Genomic DNA, 13,154 nt, shown 5'->3' with positions numbered 1-13,154 from the left:
CGACCTGTGCGGCAAAAGCGCACATTTTTGGCGCCGCTGCCGGGGAGTTGCCCTGCACCAAGCTCCAGTTTGCAGCTCGGCTGCTGCGTGAAGTTTAATCTACACTGTAGGAAAGCGACTGAGTGTTTGCTGTTGAGGTGTTTCTGTGGTTTACAATCTCTGTTTCTGTAATTTGTCTTCTGCATTTCTGTTTATTTTGTTGGCGCACGATCGGTTATCTGGTTTTCTGCGTGGTGTGAGGGGGGTTTCTGAATCCCCAGATCTGGGCTGTGTGCGAACTGCGCTGCGGCCAAGGCTGAACCCTAAGGAAACCCTAGAAAACTTATCTCACAAAATTAAAAAAATAGAAAATAAAAAAATAAAAAAATTATAAAAAAGAAAAAAGAAAAAATTAAATTTTAATTGCAAAGAAAGAACCGTTTTAATTGCAAAGAAAGAACCGAACATGTGGAGAGGAAAGATTTTCTAATTGGAAAAAAAATTTTGAAAAAGAAAGAACCCCAATCGACCCACGACCCCGGCCCCGGCCCCGGTCTCGGTCTCGGTCTTTTGATATATACATATAGGAGAGTGAGCCTCCATAGCTTTCTCTCAAGTGAGAGCTTATGGGAAGTTGTGCCCTATATGTAGCCCACTCCCCAAGGAGTAAAGTGAGTATGTGGGATAAAGCCCTCACCCTTTCCTCCACAAGCAAATAGGCTTTTGCCCCTTCCCCCCAAGGGAAACGGACTGTTTTGAGGACTACAGGAGCTCTAGATAGGCGAACACGGTGCTGTAAAGCACACTAGGATCCTTTGAACGATACGCTCGTTTCGAGCTATCATACGCCCTAGTCCAAGTTTGACCGTAAGTAAGGGGGTCAAAAACGGGTTAAAAACAACACAAAAACAAGTAAAAACGGGGTGCGAAACACCTAAGAAACCACTTGTGTGAGTTTCAAGGGTAGTTACCAACGCACGTAGGGTACCCACGTCACATGCATCTACGTTCTGGTCGGGTATTAGAGCCTGAACCACTAGAAAGCGTTTCAGTCTACGCAGGCTCACACCATCCCTCCACGTTGGCATCTTGGCCTTCGGCTGGAACCCAAGGGAGTGCAACCCAAGATCCACGAATAGTGGATAGTGACTCATCCTCTGACTCAGAAGCCATGGAAGGGCACCCTACCAAGAACCCTGAGGAGACAAGCCAAAACATGCCAGTGTGGGCCCCACAACCTGGATCTAGCATGTTTAGTCGTCTAATAGAGACCTTTAGTAGAGCTACACGCTCTGAACATGTGACAAGCGAAGTAAATGAGGAAGGAGGGGTAGTAGATTCGCCATTCACATCTTATGTGGACCCTACCCTCCCAAGGAGTGTCCATGTGGATATTCTACCTACTTCGTTTAATGAGGGGCCTACTGAGCTACCAACTTCCGATGCTCTTCCTAAAGTAGAGGTCCCTAGAAGCCAACCCATAAGAAGTGACATTGCGTCCACTTCAAGAGAGCCGTTTGGCACACCAAGTCTAGATGGGATATTTCTCAATGAAAATTGGGAATATGATCTACACACAGAGACTCTAACTGACCTATACACAGGTTACACATACCATGTAGGTTGGTTAGAAGTCCTACGATCTACATCTAGCGCCACTAATCTAGAGGAGCAACAACACATGATATGTGAGGTGATTCATAGAATTATCCAAATTGAGAGGCAAAATAGGGGAGTGAACTTAGTTTCCACTGGCCCTATGAGGTTTTTGGATACGGGCAAGGCCAAACAACCAACCCTATCACAATTGGAGACTCCCTCGGTGAGTCCCATAGACCCTTCATATGTTGTTTCGCCTGGAGTCTCAATGCAGGTTGAGCCCACGAGTAGTAACTTTAGCTTTCCAACCTTGGCTCAACTTTCCATTAGGGAATCCGCAATGCCTACCCCAATGATGAGCGTAGCTGAAAGTGCACCTGTTACCGCTGTAGTTAGTACGACACCGCTACCTAGTGGAACAGTACCTACAACAGTGCGTGCCAGTGCCTATCGACCCTATGTACCTATCGCTACTCATGCTCAGGTAGCTCCTACGCCTCCTAGTATGCCAATGGCATATGCTCCACGACCGCTTTATCATAACCATTATCCAAGAGGAGCTAGGCCTAGTCACATATCATATCCTACGTCATTTGCCAACCTACTCAGACCAACACCAACTCCTATCAGCCAGGCTATCCCAGAAGTGCCTCCACCAACTATGCCTGCTCACCTAGGTGATCTCGCAGCGTTTGCTCAGACGATCGGACGATCTATTGCGGAAAACATGCGGGGTATGCCTGAGAGAGAACCTAGAAGCAAGGCAGTACAAGTGGCTAAGCTCACTCAAAACTTCAGTGGTAACGAGGATGTTAGGAAGCACATTGAAGTCTTTGAACACGTGTGTGATTCCTTGGAAGAGCACAATGAGCTGCATAAGTGTAAAGCCTTAGGCTTAACCTTGAGTGGGAAGGCCGGAGATTGGTATCGAACCTTAAGGGTTGAAGAGCGCACTCACTACCCCACTCTCAAGAGATTGTTCTTGAAAGAATACATACGCGAGGGTGTGCTTTGGGGGGTAGCATCTCAACTTCAAAAAGCCGAACGCGAGGAAGGGGAGTCAGTGAGAGACTTTATAAGCCGATTGAAGCATCTAAATTCTCGCTGCACTCCTGATGAACGCTTCAATAACAACCAACTCCTCGATAGATTCATCCGAGGATTGCGCCACGAGGACATTTACAATGGCCTAGTCATTAGAGGTCTTACAACGTGGGAAGCAGTCACTGCCAATGCAATCCAGTTAGAAGACAACTTGATGATTGCAGGTAAAAAGGTGTCTTCAGAAACAAAATCCGTTAGTTCGCAAGTATCTGGGCACGAGCCAATGATAGTAAAACCTATTGCCAAGGAGCCCAAGATATCTGAAATGTCTGTGGCTAACCTTACTAAGGCTCTCCAAGAATACTTTAGGGGTAATCGAGCTCCTCAGAATAGCCATATGTACCCAAGGAGAGAGCAACAATGGTGTTCGGTGTGCTTAGGACCACATAGCACGAGTGAATGTCCCACATTCAGGGTTAAATTCAATGGGAATTGCAATGCATGTGGTAAGTATGGCCATCAATCTAAAGATTACCTAACACTTAAGCGAATGTTGGCAAACCAGGCACCACTAGCTTGGTCAAACACACCTCAAGTACCCGCGCTAATGCCTGCACAACCTGTCGAGCAACCGTCACAGCACATAGTTCCAAGGAATCCGAATGTAGTCCAGTCTGTGCCGTTACCACCGCCAGTGCTAGGACCACAACCTCCACATCCAAGGATTACCCCAATAAACCAGATGGGTTGTGAGTCACATAGTGCATGTGGGGATTATGAAGAGGAGATAGACCCCACTGCTCCATACGGGATTGATACGTTTGAAATGATTCCCCAGTACTACATGGAGGATCATTTTGGGCAAGTCAAGCCTGTATATCAAGCGGCTGCTCTCGCCACAAGAGGGCAAAACCTTAACACCTTGGCAAGGAGACCACCTCTTCAATGCTACGAGTGTGGTGGACCACATCGTGTAGCGGAGTGCCCTAATAGGCTACAGAAGATCTCTACTCAGATGCAACCAAATCAAGCGAGCACATCGGGAATGCCGGTACTTACATGTAATCGTTGTGGCATAGATCATTTGATCGCTCAATGTCCACATAATCCTAATGCACCCAAGATTACGCCATTGAATTTGGTTGAGGTCACCAACCAAGCACGAGGAACCACACCCGTTGTACCCGCGAATGTAGTTACACGATCAATGCTTCAAAATCAAAACTACATTCTTGAAGAGAGGGATACTGCATCAATCGCTCAGGCAAAGAAAAAGAAAACACGACGAAAGAGATCGCTTAATGCCACGAGCTCCAAGCCCAGTTCAAAGACCAACATAGGGACAGGAGACGACCCCGTGTATATGAATGATCCTGAAGATGATTCCGATTCAATAGAAACCATGGGGACCAAAGCCACTACCTTAAGGGAGGAACCCACTCGGGAGCTCAATGAAGGAGAATCAAACGAGTACATAAATAAGGGAAAACCGAAGGAAACTTCCTCAGCCCCACAACCAAGTCAGTCAATGCCCTCTCGACCACCCAAACTGACTGAGACTCCCCAAGACAAGCCACGTGGGCCAAAAACCCTCAAGAAAAAGATTGGAACTTACCCAAACCCAGTTGAGGAGATTGAACAAGTGCAACATTTAAGGGGTTTGGTGGAAGAAACACAAAGAGAACTGGAGCCAAACCCGAGAAAAATCAAAATTCCAGACACAGTGTTTCCTACGCAAGTTCAGCCTCACCGGAACCATAAACCGTTAGCTATACCTAGTATCATTCGGGAAGAAAGCGAGGATAGGACATCCGGAAGTGGGCAAACACCCTTCTTGCTGGAAAGAATGTTTAGTGAGGGATTGCCTGACCCCATTGAAGAGGAAGTGATTCCATCTTCACCAGTCCCTAGTCAAGGGGCGATGTCTCGAAAAGTACCATTGAATGTGTCTAAGCTAATGGATTTCATGTCCTCTGAAATCAGAACCACGATCATATCCAAATTATACGGAGATCCTGAGCTATTCTTAGCTCTTTGAGCATTTCTCAATGGAGAACTAAAGGCGGGGCTACCACAATTTGCAAATATGGATAGACCCGACACGCTTCAAGATGAAGGGGAACATTGGGATCTACAACCCAACCTAGATGAAGACTCGGTCGTTGAAATACCTGTGAACAAGTTGGGTCAGTACTTTGAAGGGGACGAATCTAATGCCACCCTCCCCATTACTACCAAGGGATTAACTCTAAAGGGAATCCTTGATGGTGGTGCTGGAGTGAGCATTGTGACTAAAAACTGTTGGGAATCTATGGGAAGGCCTCACCTTGAAGTCACAAACATAGTGGTTAAGATGGCAAACGGAACCATAGCTAAACCTATTGGAATGTTAAGGGACCTCAAGATCAAGGTCCTGGGATACAAGGTAAAACATACCTTCATTGTAATGGATTTCTCCAAGCATCCTATGTCATATCAAATGATCTTAGGTCGTCCTTTCATGAGGGAAGCACAAATGGTGCATGACTGGTCGAAAAACCATGTCTACCTACAATTCCAGGACTCTGTCATTCGAGTTGATCTTGAGAATGGTCGTGCACATCCTTTAGGAAGCAAGGTTATCATTGATAATCGATCGGATACCACTATTCACTCCGCCCCATTAAGGTATTGCTATACATGCAAAAAAGAGACTGATGATGGGAAGGATTCTCCTTACATGGATGTCCTACCGGGTATGACTGAGTCGGATAACGTGGATTGGGTACACTTAGCGGCAACCATAGACACATGGGGAAATAGAGGCACAAGCTGGGTAACACCTGACGGGCAAGATATGCCACCGTTAGTGCCAATGAACATGATAGGTGTTATGCACTTGACTCCTGATGACGAGAACGTGGCAAACTCCACTGACACTGACAGTAGTGAAGACTCAGACCAATGCAACTCTGAGTATGAATCTCAACAAGAAGAAACTGACTCTGAGCCTGATGGGGGGGATAAATCAAATATTCACCCAAATGTGGAAGCAAGGTGCTCAAGGCCTAGGACAGTGGCCTCCTGCAGTTCATCCGAAAGTGAAGATCGACCAAGTGAGTCCGAATCTGATAGAAACAAAAATCAAAAACTTGGTAAGAAGAAAACGAGACATAAGCGCCAACGCTATCGAGCTAATGTACGAACTGCAATAAACAAGGAGCGATCCACTGCAGAATGGCTTAGTTATGTAGGAGCCATTGATGCTCATCGGAAGATAGCAGATAATTGGGGACAATACCTCCAAAGTGTCATGTGGTGTATTCCGCAACCTCATGACGTCGCCCAATTAGAAATCGAAGAGAAGCCAAAACTAAGTCGTACTGCAAGAAGGCGGCAAAACCAAGAGTTGGCTCAACAACAAAAGGAGGCGGAATTAAAAGAAAAAAACCGAGCACAACAAGAACCAGTAGACTTACACCCCGCACCCGAGCATTTCAAATCATTCACCACAGGGGAACGTAAAGTAGTCTACACAAAAGCCCAACGAACGCCTACCAATGGGAGTAGCGGTGTCTACGATGGCCCTGCGGTAGTCAAGGAGATAGACTTAGCAGATCCGGGTGAGGAGTCTAAACCAGTTTTTATTGCTCAAGACCTCACCAAGGCGGAAGAAGCTGCACTTATGAAGCTTCTTAAAGAATTCAAGGACATATTTGCTTGGACATATCATGATATGAAGGGTGTTCCACCCTCGGTGGTGCAACACACGATTCCAATGATTAGTACTGCTAAACCAGTCCAGCAACGTCCCTACCCAATGAATCCTAAGTACGCAAAGATTGTACAAGAGGAAATTGAAAAGCTGGTAAAATGTGGATTCATATACCCAATTGAGCACTCAGAATGGGTTTCTCCGATAGTCATCGTGCCAAAGAAGAATGGGAAACTCAGAGTGTGCGTTGATCTCAAAAAGGTTAATGCAGCCACCAGAAGGGATCATTACCCCTTGCCATATTCTGAACATGTGCTTGAAAGAGTGGCAGGCAAGGAGGCATATAGCTTTTTAGATGGGTACTCGGGTTACAATCAGATCACAATTGCAGACGAGGACCAAGCTAAAACAGCGTTTATCACAGAGTTTGGAGTGTTTGCCTTTCGCGTCATGGCTTTTGGCTTGACCAATGCACCTGCAACATTCCAACGATTGATAAACACGGCCTTTAAGGAATATCTAAGGGACTTCTGTGAAGCTTTCTTAGATGATCTTTGTGTTCATTCTTCGTGGGACGAGCACTTGATGTGTTTACGAAAAATATTTGAAAGGTGTAGATTATATCGCATCTCCTTGAATCCTTTCAAATGCCAATTCTGGGTTAAACACGGAGTTATCTTAGGGCATATAGTGTCCAAAAATGGGATTTCCACTGACGAGAGTAAAATCAAGGTCATTCTGGAATTGCCACCACCCACCAACTACAAGGGAGTCCAACGCTTTATGGGCCACGTTGGTTATTATCGAAGGTTTATTCTATTCTTCGCCGAGATAGCTCGACCATTGTATAAGCTTCTCATTGAGTTTATTTGGACCGAAGAATGTGACCGTGCCTATGAGCTATTAAAGAAGGCCTTGGCGAGTGCTCCAATCTTGAGAATGCCTAACTGGGATTTACTCTTCCATGTGCATATTGATGCATCAAACTTTGCTATTGGGTGTGTTTTAACTCAACCTGGAGAACACAAGCTAGACTACCCCATTAGCTTTGCCAGTCGCCAGTTGAACGATGCTGAGATGAACTACACCACTACGGAGCGAGAAGGGTTGGCAATGATATATGCAGTAAGGAAATTTCGTTATTACCTCCTTGCCACCAAGTTTGTTTTCTATGTAGATCATCAAGCATTGTTGTATCTGGTAAACAAACCATGCTCCACAGGAAGAATCACACGATGGCTATTGATTCTTCTTGAGTTTGATTTCACCGTTGTTGTGAGACCTGGCAAAAAACATGTTATGGCTGATCATTTGTCTCGCATACCTAATGGTGAGGCTCCTACGGGGATTGATGATGACTTACCAGACACTTCCCTGTTCATGGTGGAGACAATGCCTGAATGGAGTGAGAAGATTGTTAACTTTTTGGTTAATGGCTTTCCACCCAAGGAGCTTCGCAAAGATCTAGCTCGAAAGCTAATCAAAGAATGTGAACCATATTGCCTGATAGCTGGGACTCTTTATAAAAGAGGAAAGGATGACGTTCTTAGGCGTTGTGCCCGAGAGGATGAGTATCTATACATTTTGCAAGAGGCACATATGGGCGTAGCCGGTGGTCACTTCTCAGGAGACTTAACTGCGCGAAAGATCTTACAATCAGGGTATTGGTGGCCCACTATGTTCCAAGATGCATCACTCTTTGTGAAGGGTTGCGATGAATGCCAACGATATAAGAAACCCCAGAGGAAAGATCAGATGCCCCTACATCCAATCAAAGTAAACCAACCATTTGAAAAGTGGGGTTTAGACTTTGTAGGTCCAATTAGCCCAGCGGCCCGAAACACACAATCTCGCTATATTATTGTGGCCACTGACTATATGACCAAATGGGCTGAAGCGAAAGCGACACGTAAGGCAGATGCGAGGACAACAGCCAAGTTCCTCTTTGAAAATATAATCACACGCTTCGGTTGTCCTTTTGAACTTGTGAGCGACAATGGTACACATTTTATAAATGAAGTGATTAAGGAGCTCACAACAAATTTCATGATATCCCATCATAAATCTACTCCTTATTATCCGCAAGCGAATGGCCAAGCCGAGAGTACAAACAAGACATTAATCTCTGTTTTGACAAAGACAGTTGAAGCTCATCGCACGGATTGGGATCTAAAGCTTACGACAGCTTTATGGGCCTATCGTACTGCGTACAAAGTGGCTATTAATTGTACACCATTCAAAATTGTATATGGCCAAGAAGCAGTCATGCCGTGGGAATTTGTCATTCCTAGTCTTCGTGTTGCTACTCAAGAGGGATGGGATGGTAATCCCTTAGTAGAGCGTCTATATATCCTTGAGAGGCTAAACGAAGAAAGACAATTGGCTGTATACAATGCCCTTGTGGAGAAGGATAGAAGGAAAAAATGGTTTGATCGCCATCTAAAGGACAAGGACATCAAGGTTGGGGATAAAGTCCTGATGTATGGAGTGCGAAATGAAAAGAAGAAGCTCAAATATGCTGGTAAGGGACCATATAGAGTATGTGAAATTACCCCGCAAGGTACCATCAGAGTGGAGACTCTCGACGGAGTTGAAACCATTGGATTCCTTAATGGGAGTAAATTCAAACGATACTATGACCCCCTGAGCCAGGAGGAGTTACATGCAATCCATCAAAAGAAGGCAGCTAAACAAGAAGCTCAGCTTAAAAAGATACAAGCAAGAGTCGAAGCCAAAGAACGTCAACAGCGTGCTAGGAGACAACGAGAAGCCAACTTGGGAATTACGCAAGTATTTTTCGAGGAAGCAGAAGAGGATGCACTGGAATCTGACCCACCTCTAAGATACCCAATTGAGTTACAGAGTCCTTACGGGGAGGTGCTGTACAATGCATTATTGGATACAGGAGCTCAACACAATTTGCTATCATATGGCGTGTGGTGTCAACTGGGAAAACCACCTCTATCCAAGAGTTCTATCCAAGTTCAAGGAATCAACAAGAAGAAAACCCCCGTCTCAGGAATTCTGCACACTCCGGTTGCCTATGACAAGGGAACCATAATTCAAAGCTTTTTGGTTATGCCAGCTGGCACCATGGAAGGGACTGTAATCTTAGGGCGCAAATGGATGATGGCCACCAAGTGCAATATCGATTGGGCAACCAGACAAGTCACAACGCAAGAACCAACACTAGGTCTGACCGCTCAAAATCCCGCACCTAAGTCATCCACTCAAATATTAGATAATGAAAAATCACAAAGTCCAGTGGCAAAACCATCTTCGATTGTTGGCCACCCCTCTAACGCTTCAACGCCAAGAGTGGAAACAGGCAAGGTGGTCCCTAAAGCTTTGCTTACTATGCCAAAGAGTACATACAAATGGGTCCCCAAAGCTTCGCTAATAGCTACTTCCCCTGCTCAATCTCGTTCAGCCACCACCAAGAAGCCTCGTAAAAGGAAATCAGCCACCCACCCGAGAAAGGGCAATGTAACATCACGATGGATCCCTAAAAAATTATTAGTAGCCCAAGGGTACTACGAGGGAAATGACCAGATTTGGGTCCCTAAACATAAGCTGAATCCCTCTACATCACCTGTAAAACCTTGCAAACCAATTGTTGCCACCCCAACGATAATTCAAGATCGTGGTAAGGGAAAGGTAACAGAGTGCTCCATACCACTTCTTCCAGAGTTAGTTTGGATTCCCAAACGATATCGATCACTACCACCTAGCTCAGGAAGGGGGGAGCCACATGAAGCTTCTAGCTCCTCATGCCATGCACACACTCATATAGAAGTTTCTACATGCTCTACACCTACTCTTGTCAACACCCAACAAAAAACCGATAAGTCTACGTCTCCCCTTGTAATAGTAACGTCGGAAAGCATTTCCTCCATTCGTCAATGGGAGCGTACACTACCATCTCTGCAATTGGATGTGGCCACAAGGGTCATAAAGAGCTATCTGCCCACATCACAACCTATGACCCGCTGGGCAAATTGGTTCCAAGAGGCTGCAACATCATTGCAAATAATATGATCTGCCCAAGGAAAGGGGGAGCATGTACTCACGCTTGACATTTTAATGCTTCCTCCTTAACCTTCTCCCCTGACCATGTAATTGCCAAATTCAAGGGGATGTATATATATAGCTTCATACATAAAAAACAGAGAAAAGAAAAACAAAAAATAGTAAAAAGAGCAAGAGCACAAAACAAGAGAAATATCCGTATACAATCAAGAATTAGATTGACCTGTCTAAACCTACTGATGCTATATCTGTGTTTGCAGATATGGCAGATGCCCGATCATCATACACTTCATCCACTCCTACCTTTGGTGAGAGGTATCATCTATACCTTTCTCAGATATTCCACATGTGCTATCCTGTAATTGAAACTGAATGGGATCATATAGATGTACTAGCCAGAGAAGAAAATGTTGAGGAATTAGAATGGCTAATTCGCCTATTGACCATGACTGACCCCTACTCTGTAGAGGACATATCCCCGATAGCCCAATGCTTTCCTTTTCCACAAGATGACTATCCTCGCATGGTTACATTTTTGATGAGTTTATGTGGATGGGAAAATGAAAAGGAAATATCTGACAATGATGAATGGACGGATGAAACTCATGGCACTACCGAGGTTGACTTTATTTGTTTGGATGATGCGGATAGAGGCTTAGCCTTAGGGCTAGAGCCAGGACTCTACAACATCCTCTTACCGTATCCTCAGTAGTAGTGTGGTGACTGGTAGGTAGGTTAGCGTTTCCAAGTTTTTTCTAGTTCAGATTCCTTAATAAGTCTTGAAATTTTCACACTGATGTGCCTCTCGAGGTATAGCGCTTGTTAGTTGATTGTACAGGTTAAAAACTTTGAGGTGGGTTCGCTTCCAAGTCCAGAGACTGCCGCAACGTTCATCAAAATATATCTACATCAAATTGCAAGCTGTCTCGTCAAATCAAGGAGATCTCCAATTACAGGTGTAATTCTTCCATACCCACTCTCTTTCATTTTTACTGTTCAATCAATTGCATAAACTATAATGCAAGACCACATGGAAATTGTCAATGTACTACTTAGTTTTTGAAGTTGCTTGCATGCTAGTGTAAATCATTAATGAGCTTAACTTTATTGGAAATATTCCTAGGCAGCATGACGTCCTTAGTTAACCTTGGAATACGATTGTCTTAGGTCTAGGGTAAAACCATCTTAATGTTTGACACCTGGCCATGTGTGTGTTGACCTCTAGGACATAGCTATTACCCCTTTGTCGAAAAGATGCAAGACAAAATATAGTTCAGGAGCGAAGATCAAAAGAAATAGATTTAAAAAAAAAAAAAAAGAAAGCCTACAATAAATGGCAATACAAGCCTATGATGTGCTTCAATGTTGGCCTATCGCCTTATTGACACTTGGTAGGTGAGGAGTATTCTACTCCAAACCGATGCCTTGGTTGGTAGGGGGTAGCCTTGCCTAAAGTGAGCTAATAGATTCCTGGATAATGCCTTGTGTTAAACATGGTACCAGGATCGATGTTAGTTTTGCCTTAGGAAGGTCGCCATTGTGTAAAAATTGTCACGTGCATTTTAAAAAAAAAAAAAGGCAAAAGGCTCCTGTAACTCTAATGTTTCTTGTGTCCCTAGACTCGTGGTATTAACTTGTTCTTAGAGTAGACACAGTGTGGTCATCTGTTTATTTATTAAGCTTGGTTATTTACCTTGACTTACGCCAGTTATAAACCTTGATTAACCTTTGACACCTTGCTTACTCTGGATTTACTTTCAATAATTTTAAACTCCTGTTAATTTGCTACACTAGCTCATTCATGTGACCCTTAAACTAAGTTCTCATAACAACATCCATTGTGGTCTAACATGCTTGAATTTATACACTTTATATCTTTTGAATTCGAGCATACTTTCACTCTACTTCCCTGTTTTGCAGACGGTCAACAACAACAACCCTCTCGAGCTTACCATACCATAGCTTCCGAGGACGGAATCTACATCAGGAAGGGGGGCATGTTAACCCATGACGGACACATACTATGTTTTACATCATTAATTTAAATATTCTGAGTCATGGGCCGGGCTTGTCGGTACCATATGTTAAGGATGAAGGGATTGGGTGATCGCCGATGAGAGGCGCACCTTGGATATCAGTAGGATAAGGGTTAGGGTCGGCCGGCCATGTATGGGCGCCCAAGTGTGAACGGCCAAGTCACCTATATGAGTCAAATGTAACCCTAAAATCCTCATTCTCATGTGTTGTGAATAGAAGAGTGCTCTTGCCTTATCTCCTTGTTTTCCTTCTCCTGCGTGTGTGAGAGAGAGAGAGAGAGAGAGTGAGAGAGCGATCGAGCGCACTGTGTAGCGGCACGGCGAGGCGGCGGAGAGGCGGTAGAGCGACAACGGCGGCTCCTCCTTCACGGCTGCGACGCGGGAATCCTTCAAGGCGGCAGTTAAGCGGTGAGTGACACACCTTTTGCATTCTGTTTTGAGCTTGCCTTCCTGGTTGTATGCTTGCAGCCATTCGTGGCTCGCATACGGTGTTCGGTAAGTCCCCAGCTACGACCTGTGCGGCAAAAGCGCACACCTCCCTTAAGTCTATTCACACGAGGGGTGGGGGGAGAGCAGCTAAGGACACTCTACTCTCTCAACAGTGAGGGGAGGCAAGAAATATTCTACAGAGGGCTTACTTGGAGATGGGCAAAAATGGCTTATTGGAGGAGGGTTGCAGAGGGTTGTCGGGTACAGTCCCGCACAGAGTGTCAGGTATACGGGCGCTGTGCAAAGTATCGGGTACGAGCAAAGCAGGGTGCTGGGTGTCACGG

Source organism: Cibotium barometz, chromosome 58 (assembly GCF_041138505.1).
Source record: "Cibotium barometz isolate CiBa-2024 chromosome 58, ASM4113850v1, whole genome shotgun sequence".
NCBI lineage: Eukaryota > Viridiplantae > Streptophyta > Polypodiopsida > Cyatheales > Cibotiaceae > Cibotium > Cibotium barometz.
This window is presented reverse-complemented; position numbering follows the sequence as displayed.